Source organism: Mercenaria mercenaria, unplaced genomic scaffold (genome assembly GCF_021730395.1).
Source record: "Mercenaria mercenaria strain notata unplaced genomic scaffold, MADL_Memer_1 contig_4964, whole genome shotgun sequence".
Taxonomy (NCBI): domain Eukaryota; kingdom Metazoa; phylum Mollusca; class Bivalvia; order Venerida; family Veneridae; genus Mercenaria; species Mercenaria mercenaria.
In genome coordinates, this window is record NW_026463236.1 from 1,235 (window position 1) to 17,031 (window position 15,797).

At 37.5% G+C, this 15,797-nt stretch overlaps 1 long non-coding RNA gene across 1 annotated transcript; it reads left to right on the forward strand.

Annotated features, from left to right (window-relative positions):
• Positions 1-964: 964 nt before the first annotated feature.
• Positions 965-3,699, forward strand: LOC128554356 (uncharacterized). Its single transcript, XR_008369581.1, has 3 exons — positions 965-1,109; positions 2,857-2,927; positions 3,574-3,699. It is a non-coding gene; the product is annotated as an uncharacterized LOC128554356 (long non-coding RNA).
• Positions 3,700-15,797: the final 12,098 nt, after the last annotated feature.

Genomic DNA, 15,797 nt, shown 5'->3' on the forward strand with positions numbered 1-15,797 from the left:
TCTCTGCAACGAAGTGGCATCTGGCATTTGGGTGTTTTAATAGCTTTTATCTCTAGTAGAACCTGAAAATGATGTGATGTGTTGCATTTTTGAGAACAATTATTGTTGTTCCAGATTATAGGTCAGTGACACATATTTTGTGTCCGTAATAACAATTGTTACAAATTATCTAATCTTATGATAAAGTATAATATGCAAGGCCCATGTCCCTACCTTCTATACCAAAAGCTCATACATTACAAGCATACATTTACTGACTTTATTTTATTCATTACTACAAATAGTAACAAAAAAGCCATTTAAAACAGTCATTACGGCCTCTATCAGCAAATCAATAATGGCTCAGTGCGTCTCACGTGCTGTAATCATAATGGGCCCGAGTAACCAGAATGTCAGCGCATTCTGATGTTGATGTCTTGTAGCAATGTCAGTATGGGGGGTGAAAGGGTGCTGAATTATTTTCAGATCATGATGCCATTGTTGATGAGAAAATCAACACAAATGATGTTTAGACCCCAAAAGTCGTGCTTTCAGTCAGACACTTGTACTGTGTCCCAGGTGTCACAGAAAACACTGCATTGCTTGATTTTAACACATTACCTTTTTATCCAGTAAGCTTATGTCTCGTTCACTAAGGCCATTTTCAACTAATCCAAAGCCAGTATTCAAAAACAATATCTGACCTTAATGTTATTACTGTAAACTCGCACGTTTTCGTGGGGTCAAAATATCACGACTTTGAAATTTTGAGTATGTTTGTAAAGTTTAATATTCGCAAATATTGTAAAAATGGTATCCTGCTTGAATTAGAATTATACTAAATAAAAAATGGTGAATATTTATGCGAGGAATAATTTTCACGAGATGTAGGATCTCGCGAATATAGCGAAAATTGAACCCTTGTGAAAATTTCAGCTTGGTTTTGATTCATAATATAACATATTGTATATATATACAATTTCAGGAGTGTTTGAGAGGAGTAAAGGTGTTTTACAAGACAAGATATTACACTGGGGATTTTTGCCATCCAAACAACAGTATTATGAAGTTCTTAAGTCAGCAGACTGTGTTGTGTCAACTGCCAAACACGAGTTTTTTGGTGTTGCTATGTAAGATATTTTGTTCCTTTTGATGTTTCAGGAAATTTGCAACTAACATTATTGTAAGAATCTTTCACTGGTTGACGGTGCGGATTGAAATTTATGACTTGATTATGTTTAAGCAGTAACGAGGCTCTGCTGAGTTACCACAAAAACGGTTACCGGAGAGCATGATGTTTCCATCTGCACCTTCTATCAGTGATGGATTCTTTTTCTTGCATACTATATTCTTCAAGTAATAGAAGAACTTTAATTGAAGTTAAATGAAGCTTTTCTTTTAAAACCTATAACCTGTACTGTGTTGGTGCGCAGTAAAACCCAAATAAATAAATAAATAAATAAGATCTGTTTTATTACATTAGCTTATGAACTTAGACAGCATGTTAGTCATCTTACACCCCGGTTGAAGTTTTTCCAGCACCAGGCAAACCCTGTCTGTCATGCAATAATATTTTTATAAAAATCACACCAAAATGCAATGTCTTTGCAAAAATGTAAAAAGTAAGAAAATCTACTATTGCATACTTTAGTTAATAAAACATGCACGTTAAAGCATTGATATATGTTACATGACATAGTTAAAGACATCTGTCTATTTGCCATGATTCTGCCATCCTTTTATGCCACTTGTATATGAAAACTCATGGGCGTTTACCAAATGTATAGTTAGACACAAGTTTCAAATGTAAATGACACAGGTGACAAATCAGTTTCTGAAGGCCACAGTTGACAAAACAGCTTTTTAGCCCCACAGTTTACAGATAAGTTTCCTGAAGCCCACATTTAGATAAATGCTTGTTGCAATTAAAAGTTATTAGTTCAAGTTACTTGTCTCACCATCAATATAAAATTGAAGTGATTTGTTTAAAATGTTTTGATGACAGAAATCAAAAATCCAGTGCATTATTTGTGATCAATGCTGTTTTCTAATAACAAAAGCACTGGTTTAGAATTATAATAAAAGTACGTAGCAAGTACAAACTTTCATGCAAGACTAATCTTCTTTTTATTTACCCCATGTCAGTATATTTCCACAAGTATCACAAGGTAGCATTTAATATAGTAACTAGTAGAGGCAGAGTATCAGTAGATGGGATAGATTTACTTAATTCTGTAACTAAGTCATTTGAGCTGGACTATACATAGTGTATGGAGAGCTGTCGTACTCAACTCGGCATCAGCATATGTGTTTGCAACTGTGTTTGCAACTTTATCTGTGTTACTACTTGATGGATTTGCTTGAATATTGAAATGTTATGACTGAATGGATTTGAACCAAACTTCAGACAGTTGTTCCACATCAACACCCACGTCATATGATTCAAGGTCAATAATTTTTGTTTGAGTATTTCATGAATCATGCCCACTTTTTAATTTGAACTTCACTCTTATCTCTGGTATTACTGAATGGATTTTATTCAGACTATAGTATTTGTTTCACATCATCACTCACATTATAAGACACAGAGTGCATTTATTACTTTGGCAGAAATATTCTGGTTAACTGTTAATGCTTTGATGCACTGTCACTCCATTTCTGTCATTACTAAATGGATTTGACTTAACTAAAATGTTGTCCCATATCATCCACATAGGGGGAGTGGGGAGGGGGGATGATAATCACTCCAGTGATAGCTCGAGCTTTCTCAGATATGCACTATTTCACAATTAAGCTTAGAAATAGACAAGCACACTGCCTCCTCTGACAGCTTTGGCAATTGACAGTTATTGCAAAATTGTGTTTGTTCTTTTCCAGGTTAGAGGCTGTTCATCTTGGTTGTTTCCCCCTGTGTCCCAGCAAACTTGTATATCCAGAGATATTTCCAAGTGAGTATTTTGATATGTTAGTTTGGGGTCTCCTCATCCAGTGGATTGTTGCAGGCTGATTTTTTTTATATCTCTGTACCGCCCATGTAAAAAATTATAGCCATTCTTGGAAAAATTGTTGGAACTTGGAAAACACTGTTAACTCTATATTTTAAAACCTCAATGTGAAAACAACATCTCAAAATGGTAAAATATGCTATATTTTAGTGTAAAAGTGACCATTTATGTTAAGTTACTGATATATGAATTTTTGAGATGGATCTATGTAAAATTACAAATTTAAAGAAATAAGTAAACCTTTTTAAACACATTTAAAATGAATGACAAAATCATTGCCTGTGACAGATTTTGTCTACTGGTTCATTGTTAAACTTCTTTCACTCTTTCTCTTTTTCAGATATATATTTTATATAAAACTTCATGTAATTGAAGATATTCAATTTTCTGTCCAGAATGTTAGCATGTACTATATGCCTTAAAGTAAGATAAGTTCAGATTGTGGGCTTTTGAATGTAGTTTCCTAAAATGTATAGGTAACACTAAGAATAAGGTAAAACTTCCCACCTTTTAATTCTGGGGTGTCAGAATATATTCCTGTGACCTATAGATGGTAGTATTGCAAAATTTTGATATGCTCATTTTTCAGAAGAATGTCTATACAATACAGAACAGCAGCTTTATAAGAGACTGCGAGAACTGTGCAGGAAGCCATATATAATGAGATCAAAACCATTCATTGTAAGTTAAGATCTTATTGTATCCAGATTGCTGCAGTCACATATTCAGTCAGTATGCGTCATTATATTTAGGTCTATGAAATGCTTGTTGTATACTCCGTTTTATTTAGGTCTGTGGAATACTAGTCAGTGTTACGGGATATATATATATATATATTATTTTATTTAGGTCTCTGTGGAATGCTAGTCTATGTTATAGGGTTTGTAAACACTATTTGTTAGGTCAGTTGAATGCTAGTCAGTGCTTCTGTGCCAGTGTACTCCATTTTTAGCTCACCTGTCATGTTGTGACGGTGAGCTTTTGTGATTGCATTTTGTCCGTCGTCCATCCGTTCGCAATTTCTTGTGAACATGATAGAGACACATTTTCCATTCAATTTTAATCAGACTTGCACAAAACTTGTATGGGTTTAATATCTCGGTTCCTTCCGAAAACTGGCCTGATCCCACCATGAGTTCCAGCGTTATGGCCCCTTAAAGGGCCTGTATTTGCTGTTTTTGGCTTGTGAAGATGATAGAGACCACATTGTGCAATCAACTTTAATCAAACTTGCACACTTGTATTGGCATAATATCTTGGTTCCATTCGAAAACTGGCCAGATCCCGACATGGGTTCGAGAGTTATGGCCCCTTAAAGGGCCAAAATTTGCTATTTTTGGCTTTTGAACACAATAGAGACCACATTTTACAATCAACTTTAATCAAACTTGCACTCAACTTGTATTGGCTTAATATCTTGGTTCCTTTCGAAAACTGGCCAGATCCCATCATGGGTTCCAGAATTATGGCCCCTTAAAGGGCCAAATTTTGCTATTTCGGCTTTTGCAGCCATATAGAGACTTCATTTACGGTTTGATTTGATAAAAACTTGCAAAATAACTCTAACCCTAACACGTCAGATCCAATCATAGGTTCTAGAGTTATGGGCCCTGAATGAACATTGTACCAAAATATGTTAATTTTTACCTTGTGAACATGATAGATGCTGCATTTTGCATTCAACTTTAGAGAATCATGTACACAACTTAAATCACAGTAAGATATCTGTTCCCGTTGCTTGAAGGTCAAGGTCACACACTGAGGTCAAGATCAGCACTTGTACATAAAATGGTTATATCACTGAAACTATTGATGGTATTGGTTTTGAAACTAAATGTTTTTCATCAGGTTGACCCAGACATTATGCAGTTATTTTATATCTGATTACCTCCCCTGGTTTTAATCAAAATGGATTTATATCAGTAACTACTTATAGGACTCATTTGAAATTTCATTATTGTCATTAGTTGGACTGAGACAATCAGGGTAGATAATATGGACTGATTTATTTCAAATTACCTCCCTTTATTTCAAATTAAAACTGGTATATCTCCGTAGCTTATGAGGATACTGAACTGAAATTGCATTTATGCCATAAGATGGACTTGGACAATCAGTGTAGGTACATATTGACTGAATTTATGATAAATTTCCTCCCTTTTTTTTTATGTTAATGAATATACCTTAGCAGCTTCTAATGAGATTGGTTTGAAACGTTATTTATGTCTTCCTTGGTAAGAAATAGTCATGTTAGATAACTCTTGATTGAACGTTAGTCAATATGAATACTTTCCTAATATATTGTTGTAAAGGCTTGTACTCTGTATCTTCTGCATGCATATACCAATACATGATTACCTCCCCTGATTTTAATAAAAATGGATTCATCTCAGTAAGTATTTGTAAGACTCATTTGAAATTTCATTATTGTCATTAGTTGGACTGAGACAATTAGGGTAGATAACTATGGACTAATTTTATGTCAAATTACCTCCCTTTGTTTCAAATGAAAATGGGTGTATCTCAGTAACCAATTAAGATACTGATTTGAAATTTCATTTATGCCATCAGATGGACTCAGACAATTAGGGTAAATAACTTTGACTGAATTTATGACAAATTACCTCCCTTTATTTTGTGTAAATGAATAAACCTCAGCAGCATCTAATGAGATTGGTTTTAAATGTTATTGTCTTCCAGGGTAAGGAATAGTCATCATACTCATGCTAGTACAAAAATGCAGCATTTGAGCCTAGGACCCTCAAACTTGGTATGGAGATTGGCCCTGACTAGTATGTGACCTATAGGTCAAAAGGGACGGTTACAAGAAAATATTTATGCTGATGATATTTAATGTATATGCTTATGTGATCTATGTCAAAACTTGATCCTATCATTAAGAGCAATGGTACTCAGTTGAGCGATATAGGGCCATCATGGCCCTATTGTATGTAGGTCTGTGGAATTCTCGTCAATATTTCAAGACCAATATACTCAGTTTAATATAAAATGTAGGTTTATTGAATGGTAATGCTACTCAGGTGAGCGATATAGGGCCATCATGACCCTCTTGTATGTAGGTCTGTGGAATTCTCGTCAATGTTTCAAGACCAATATACTCAGTTTAATATAAAATGTAGGTTTATTGAACGCTAGTCAATGTAACAGGACCAGTATACACAGTTTAATATAGAATGTAGGTTAATAGAATGATAGTCAATGTTACAGGACCAGTACTCTATTTTATATAGGTCTGTGAAATGCTAGTCAATGTTACAGATCCTGTATACTCAGTTTGATATACAGTCTAACCTCTCATAAGCAGCCAGCCAGGGAAAACAGACAATTTGGCCGCTTAAGCGAGTTGACCGCTGATCGGAGAGGCAGCCAGTATATATATTTATATATTTCAGACTTCTGCCCAGTGTTCAATCATAACTTAATGCCCATTTCTTTTTCCTTTTACTCTTATCATTTTACTAGAATACATTGACGTGCATTTAACTTCGCAGTACTAATGGTATTCTTCGCAGTCGACAACTCCGGTGTGTGTTATAGTAAACAACAAAAATTGTCATTTCCACCATTTCGATAAAGGGAAACTACTCTATGCACTTTTTGTCTAGGCTAAAATCTTAGATCGCCGTTACGTTCCGTAAAAGATTGAGTGCTTTGTATTTCTTTCCAAACAAAATTTTAATAGTATTTTGATAAAGAAATATAAAAGAAAAAATCACAAATCTGTAAATACTAATTAAAGATCGAGTATTATCTTTTACTGAGATCAAACTGAATAACAAAATTGATACGAGGTGACACGCTAATTGCCAATGAAAACTTGGCATTTTATCTTAACAAAAAAGACGATCACACCTTTTGTCATCAGTTTGAATTGAGAAGATCATGTCATTTTCTATCTTCAGCGACCGCGAAGTAGGCATCCAAAGTCATACACTTCCGTTTAGAAGACAAAATCCTTGTTAACACATAGAATTCCAACTAAGAGATCATAATCAGTAAATAATAACACTATGAAATGAAGTATAGTTCTGAAAGTATTTGAAAATGGACAGCGAAAAATAGTATTTTATACAACTTGTTTATTCGCGCATTTTAAAAACGAACCATACTTTTGAGAATGCGGATCGTTTTTCACACGAAGTTCTGATCTTCATAAAGCAAGCGCCGTAATTAGGTAAGCTTTCGTTAATCTCTTTAATTAATTAAAGAAAATGGCTCGCACATTTCGACATATAAAGATATTCTCATTTAATTAGTCAATTAATAAAAATGGTGTTTTTGTAGTAAAAAATTCTTTTATTGAACAGTTAAGTGCAGATAATTATAGTTATTATCAAACTGTCGCGAAATAACTAATCTGTCGCTTAATAAACAAATGTTCATATTTTTGGATAGGACCTTTGTGCTCGAACGGTCCCAAAATTTTGGAATAAGAAATGAATCGCCGCTGATAGGGGTAAATATGGTGGGCGGGAGACAAAATCGTTGACAGCGGATGAAGGGTGACCGCTGAAGTGGGTAATAAAATAGTGTGAAAATGGACAGGGGCTTCACAGACTAACTGTTGGGAAGGGGTGACTGTTAGGAGGGGTTAGACTGTATAATGTATGTTTATGGAATACTAGTCATGTTTATACTCAGTTTGATATACAATGTATGTTTATTGCATACTGGTCAATGTTACAGCAAATCTGGCCAACAACCTGTGACAACTGAATTAGATCTCGTTGTATGCGTCTGTTGATCATGATTGATCAAGTCGGCAAAGGCTTTGAAATAAGATTACTGTCAGATCGTTTGTTTATAATGATAATGGTGCTTTTTTAATGTTATTAGTATTTTCTACACGCAGAAGGAATGCATTTATGATTTTAATTCTAAGAAATCAACAGTTGTCGTTTGAAAAATGGACTCGATTCGGTTTATTACGCACCGGTGTAAAGGTCAGTTTTTTCCCCAGTCAGTTCTTTCCCCGGGGAAAAAACTGACTAGTTAGTTTCTTCCCCGGGGGAAAGAATTGACTAGTCAGTTTTTTCCCCGGGGAAGAAACTGACTGGTCAGTTCTTTCCCCCCCTAGTCAATTTTTTCCCCCCAATCGCAACTGGTTACTCTTGATCATTTTTATGGGGGGAAAAAACTAACTAGTCAATTCTTTCCCCCCTCATCAATTTTCCTGGCTAGTCAATTATTTCCCCTGTTAGTAAATTGGAACTGGTTATTCTTGGTTATTTTTAACTAGCCTGTTTTTCATTTCCGATAGTCGGTTTTCATTTAAATTTCATATAAAATAAGAAATATGTTTCATATTTTGTGTAAATTAAAGAAATGTTTTTAAATGAACTTATTTTAATTTCTGTTGTATTTTTTTATTTGCCTTTTTCCTGTTTCAATTTCTTCTAAGGTAAGGAAATTACTGCTGGTCAGTTCTTTTCCCACGTAGCCAGTACTTGACCAGTAAGGTGGGGGAAGTAAATTGACCAGTCAGTTCTTTTCCCCCAGCCTGTACTTGCTCTGTTAGGTGGGGGAAGAAATTGACCGGTCAGTTCTTTCCCCCCTAGCCAGTACTTGACCTGTCAGGTGGGGAAATGAAATTGACCAGTCAGTTCTTTCCCCACTAGCCAGTACTTGCTTTGTCAGGTGGGGGAAGAAATTGACCGGTCAGTTCTTTCCCCCCTAGCCAGTACTTGCTCTGTTAAGTGGGAAAATTTTTATTGACTGGTCAGTTCTTTCCCCCCTATCATATACTTGACCTGTCAGGTGGGGGAGAAATTGACCAGTCAGTTCTTTCCCCCCTAGCACGTACTTGTTTTGTCCGGTGGGGGAAGAAATTGACCAATCAGTTCTTTCCCCCCTAGCCAGTTCTTGACCTGTTGGTTGGGGAGAAGAAATTGACCAGTCAGTTCTTTCCCCCCTTGAGCCAGTGCTTGACCTGTCAGGTTGGGGAAGAAATTGACTAGTCAGTTCTTTCCCCCCTATCCAGTACTTGACCTGTCAGGTGGGGGAAGAAATTGACTGGTCAGTTCTTTCCCCCTAGCCAGAACTTGACCTTTCAGGTGGGAAGAAAAAATTGACCAGTCAGTTCTTTCCCCGCTATCATAAACTTGACTGGTCAGGTGGAGGAAGAAATTGACCGGTCAGTTCTTTCCCCTCTAGGCAGTACTTGCTAGGGGGGAAAGAACTGACTGGTCAATTTCTTCCCCACCTGACAAAGCAAGTACTGGCTAGCAGGGAAAGAACTGACCAGACATTTTCTTCTCCCACCTAACAGAGCAAGTACTGGCTAAGGGGGGAAAAAATTGACCAGTCAGTTCTTTCCCCCCAGCAAGTACTTGACCTGTCAGGGGGGGGGGGAAGAAATTAACCAGTCAGTTCTTTCCCCCCTAGCCAGTACTTGACCTGTCGGCTGGGGAAATGAATTTGACCAGTCAGTTCTTTCCCCCCTAGCCAGTACTTGACCTATCAGGAGGGAGAAAAAATACACAAGTTAGTTATTCCCCCCAGCTAGTACTTGACCTGTCAGGTGGGGGAAGAAATTGACCAGTCAGTTCTTTCCCCACTAGCCAGTACTTGCTTTGTCAGGTGGGGGAAGAAATTGACCGGTCAGTTCTTTCCCCCCTAGCCAGTTCTTGACCTGTCAGGTGGGGAGAAGAAATTGACCAGTCAGTTCTTTCCCCCCTAGCCTGTGCTTGACCTGTCAGGTAGGGGAAGAAATTGACTAGTCAGTTCTTTCTCCCCTATCCAGTACTTGACCTGTCAGGTGGGGAGAAGAAATTGACCAGTCAGTTCTTTCCCCCCTAGCCAGTACTTGACCTGTCAGGTGGGGGAAGAAATTGACCGGTCAGTTCTTTCCCCCCTAGCCAGAACTTGACCTTTCAGGTGGGAAGAAGAAATTGACCAGTCAGTTCTTTCCCCCCTATCATATGCTTGACCTGTCAGGTGGGGGAAGAAATTTACTGGTCAGTTCTTTCCCCTCTAGGCAGTACTTCCTAGAAAGAACTGACCGGTCAATTTCTTCCCCCTCTAGCCAGTTCTTGCTCTGTTAGGTGGGCGAAGAAAATGTCTCGTCAGTTCTTTCCCCCATAGCCAGTGCTTGACCTGTCAGGTTGGGAGAGAAATTGACTGGTCAGTTCTTTCCCCTACAAAGCCGGTACTTGCTCTGTTAGGTGGGGGAAAGAACTGGCCGGTCAATTTCTTCCCCCACCTAACAGAGCAAGTACTGGCTAGGGGGGAAAGAACCGACTGGTCAATTTCATTTCGCCTCTTGACAGGTCAAGTGTTGGCTAGGGGAAAAAGATCTGACCGGTCCATTTCATTTCCCAACCTGACAGGTCAAGTACTGGCTAGGTGGAAAGAACTGACTAGTCAATTTCTTCCCCCACCTGACAGGTCAAGTATATGCTAGGGGGGAAAAACTGACTGGTCAATTTCTTCCCCCACCTGATAGGTCAAGTATATGCAAGGGGGGAAAGAACTGACCGGTCAATTTCTTCTCCCCACCCGACAGGTCAAGTACTGGCTAGGGGGGAAAGAACTGACCGGTCAATTTCTTCTCCCCACACCACAGGTCAAGTACTAACTATATATAGGGGGGAAAGAACTGACCAGTCAATTTCTTCCCCCACCTGACAGGTCAAGTACTGGCTAGGGGGGAAAGAACTGACTAGTCAATTTCTTCCCCCACCTGACAGGTCAAGTATATGCTGGGGGGAAAGAACTGACCGGTCAATTTCTTCCCCCACCTAATATGTCAAGTATATGTTAGGGGGAAAGAACTGACTGGTCAATTTCTTCCCCCACCTGACAGGTCAAGTACTGGCTTAGGGGGAAAGAACTGACTAGTCAATTTCTTCCCCCACCTGACAGTTCAAATATAATGCTAGGGGGAGAAAGAACTGACCGGTCAATTTTTTCCCCAACCTGATAGATCAGGTATATGCTACAAATGTAGGGGGGAAAGAACTGACTAGTCAATTTCTTCCCCCAACTGATAGGTCAAGTATACGCAAGGGGGGAAAGAATTGACTAGTCAATTTCTTCTCCCCACCTGACAGGTCAAGTACTGGCTAGGTGGGGAAAGAACTGACCAGTCAATTTCTTCCCCCACATGATAGGTCAAGTATATGCAAGGGGGGAAAGAACTGACTAGTCAATTTCTTCCCCCACCTGATAGGTGAAATATATGCAAGGGGGAAAAGAACTGACTGGTCAATTTCTTCCCCCACCTGATAGGTCAAGTATATACAAGGGGGGAAAGAACTGACTGGTCAATTTCTTCTCCCCACCCGACAGGTCAGGTATATGCAAGGGGGGAAAGAACTGACCGATCAATTTCTTCTCCCCACCCGACAGGTCAAGTACTGGCTATGGGGGAAAGAACTGACTGGTCAATTTCTTCTCCCCACCCGACAGGTCAAGTACTGGCTAGGGGGGGAAAGAACCGAACAGCCAATTTCTTCCCCCACCTGACAGGTCAAGTACTGTCTAGGGGGGAAAGAACTGACTGGTCAGTTTCTTCCCCCACCTGATAGGTCAAGTATATGCAAGGGGGGAAAGAACTGACTAGTCAGTTTCTTCCCCCACCTATATGCTAGGGGGGAAAGAACTGACCGGTCAATTTCTTCCCCCACCTGATAGGTGAAATATACGCTAGGGGGGAAATAAGTGACTGGTCATTTTTTTCCCCCACCTGATAGGTCAAGTATATGCAAGGGAGAAAGAACTGACCAGTCAATTTCTTCCCCGCACCTGACAGATATTAAATAGTTATGGCAATCACACAGAAGTTAAAAAATTTGATTTGACAAAAAAAACATTGATTAAAGTTACAAAAAAAAACATACAGGTTTATTCAAATGAAAAACAATACCTGTTTCATCTGAAATTTATATGGAAAATGAATAGACACTTGTGTCCCAAATAACAAAAAAGAATCCAGTACTTGAAGGGTAAACTAGGGGGAAAGAACTGACTAGTCAGTTTTTTCCCTGGGGAAAAATCTGACTAACTAGTCAGTTTCTTTCCCTATCAGAAAACTTATTCCAAGGGGGGAAAAACTGACTAGGGGGGGAAGAAACTGACTAGTCAGTTTTTTCCCCGGGGGAAAGAATTGACTAGTCAGTTTTTTCCCCGGGGAAAGAACTGACTGGGGGAAAAACTGGGCTGTTACACCGGGCATACCGCCAGTTTTATACTTCAGTAAGCGTCTGTTGATTTGAGCATGATTGGTCAAGTCGGCAAATGCTTTGAAATAAGATAACGCGCTAACACGATATGACCCGGGATTATCCCCAGTTGCCATTCTGTGTATTTTGTAGTTCTTTGGTTTGATATACAATGTATGTTTATTGCATACTAGTCAATGTTACAGGACCAGTATACTCAGTTTGATATACAGTGTATGTTTATTGAATACTAAATGTTACAGGACCAGTATACTCAGTTTAATCTACAATGTATGTTTATTGAATACTAGTCAATGTTACAGGACCAGTATACTCAGTTTGATATAAAATGTAAGTTTATGGAATACTAGTCAATGTTACAGGACCAATATACTCAGTATGCTATAGAATGTAGGTTTATTGAATGCTAGTCAATGTTACCGGACAGGTACTCCATTTTATATAGGTCTGTGAAATGCTAGTTAATGTTACAGATCCAGTGTACTCAGTTTGATATACAATGTATATTTATGGAATACTATTCAATGTTACAGGACCAGTATACTCCATTTCATTAAGGCCTTTTGAATGCTAGTCATTGTCACAGAGATCGTTATAGAGCAGCTTAAAATTACATGAAAAACTTTAAATGTTTTTTTATGTGAATCACTTCAACGATCTTCATCACATTTGGTCTGCAGTATCGTAGATCTCTCTCACATTTGTTCAGATAGGTCCATTTTGCAACTTTCCAGGGCTACCACAGAGAAGAATAGAAAGAAAAATCGTTCAGAATAACTTTTAAAGATGTGCTTAATAAATGTTCACCGAACCTGGTCGGAAGAATAGTCTGAATATCACGGTACTGCTTTGATGAGCAACTTAAATGGGCTTTTTGTTTTCTATATAGTAATATTTTCTACAACATCTATACACTTTCGACAAATGGTTCACAGCTTTTTATTTATTGTATATTTGAATTTATTGTTTTCTTTCAGTTTGACACTAGCAAGTTTTCATGGGATGTTCTTAAAGATGACTTTTTGAAATATATATGTATCTGAAAACGAATAAAATGATATAAATATAAAAGTTAGTTATGATTGAATCAAAACTTATGCATTTGCTGCTTGAATTTATAATAGTTATATACCTTACTATAAGTAGTAGCAACACTGCATAGAAACCTTTAACACTTGCAAAATAACAGGAAGAGTGCACAGTAACTAACCTGTTACATTTTGTGTATTATAATTATTCATTTTTGAATGACGTCATTTAACGTTTTATGTTGTCGTGATTAAAAATTCCTTAACGTCGATAATTTATATAATTAATTGATTCAAACAATTCAGTAATCGTTATTGTATATATGTATGTAAAAACAACTCGTGAAATTGCAATAACGTTCGTTAAGTGGTTAATATAACTCCTAAATCTATATTTGTACTCGGGCTACGCCTCAGTGCAAATGTATGTTTAATGGTGCTAATAATCCCATCAGATCTGCCATTGCAATTTAATAAGTGTATAATACATTTTATTTCACACTTACATATGTTTAACCAATTGGAAGCCTTTCTTTCTGTCACGTGACAATACAATAGAAACCAGTATTGTACTGTGTGTCACATTTTCTTAAGTATATGTAGTAACATCCGAAATCTACAATCCACAAACTCCATATTTTTTTCGTATTGGACTCCAGTCCCAAAAATCCATATCTTTTTATCCCCCGCCGACGAAATCGGGAGGGGGTATTGAAATGGCGTTGTCAGTCCGTCCGTCCGTCCGTCCGCAGCCATTTCTCAGTAACTACTTGGTAGAATTTCATGAAACTTGAAATAAACATGAATCAACATACTGCGATGATGCCCGTCAAGTTTTTTTTGATTGGTCAATTTCCTTCAGAGTTATTGCCCTTGATTTAATAAAAAATGTCCGTCTGCAGCCATTGCTCAGTAACTAACAGGTAGAATTTCATCAAATTTGAAATAGACATGAATCAAGATACTGCGCTGATGCCCGTCAAGTTTTTATTTTGATAGGTCAATTTCCCTCAGAGTTATTGCCCTTGATTTAATGAAAAATGTCCGTCTGCAGCCATTTCTCAGTAACTAGCAGGTAGAATTTCATCAAACTTGAAGTAGACATGAACCAAGATACTGCGACGATGCCCTTCAAGTTTTTTTCGATTGGTCAATTTTCCATATAGTTATTGCCCTTTAATTGTTTAAAAATCCACAGATCTGTACATAACAAACCAACCAATTGGAAGAATTTCATTAAACTTCTTCCATTCTTTTCCATGAACATTTATTATAAACGTGATGTTGTGTACCTACACCTGGTCACCACCTTACCTTGGTCACCCCCTCCCCCCCCCCCCCCCCCCCCCCCCATTCATTTTTCGTTTTCTATCAATATTTATAATCAACATGTAAACTGTTGTATCCTCACCCCACTCCCCCCCCCCCCCCCCCCCCCCACCCACCCAAACAAACCATTCATTTTCTTTTAATTTGATTTTGACTAATGAAATTATTTGCTTCTTGGTAACATTCTTAACTTTTTGCTGGATATATTTTTTTGCCGTTCCTCAACTCTGACCCTTTCGGCGGGGATTCCAATTCATCGAATTTGCTTGTTCATATTGGACTGGACAACTCTTCCGATTCCTTATAAGGAGATTTGGAATTACTCCCCTTGTATATACATGTAGCGACAGCAGTAATTTTTTTTTTTTTTTGAAGAAATGCGATAACTTTTTTTATTTTTGAATGAAACATGTTAGTGTAAGCACTCGGTTTCTTAGTTAGAACGTTTCCTATCCAATTATCATAGTTTCGATTCAAAAGTCCACGAAAAGTTGTCTTCGATTTTTTTTTGTGTTATCAGAGAAGAACGGATTTTAAATTAATGTGTGTTGTTGTTTGCGAGCTTAAATGTATGATGTTTTGTTTTGTACATCTATCTTTTTATGGTGTGAAATAAAGAGGTAATTTAACAGTGTTGAGTACAATACTGAATTCAATTGGACTGGTACACAGCAGTAATAACCCATATTTGGACTCGGCTTTCGCCTCGTCTAAATATGGATTATTACTGCTGTGTACTCGTCCAGTAGAATTCGGTATTGTACTCAACACTGTTAAATAATCTCATAGTATTTGCATTTTTTTTTGTGGAATGGATGAAGACTACAATGTATATGCATATAATAGAACATTGAAATTTTTTTATCAAAGACATGACATTTGCTGTTCAATTCAATGGTTTCAACCAAATATTAAATGCATTAATCCATAAAAAGCCATGTCCTAATCGCATATTACAAAAACCACGTAAGACCTTTTAGAAATGCAAAAGAAATATGTAAATGCTGTACTAAATTACCTTTATTGATTTTTAGCTCACCTGAGCAGAAAGTGCTCATGGTGAGCTATTGTGGACACCTTGTGTCGACAATTTTGACTTTTAACTCTCCAGAGGTCACAATTTTATCTCAGTCTTCCGGAAACTTGGTCAGAATACTACCTTTATTCAAACCTTGGATGTTTTTGTTTCTTGGGCATTTGGGATCAAGAACTAGGTTACTAGGTCAATTAATAGGAAAACGAACAAAACTGGA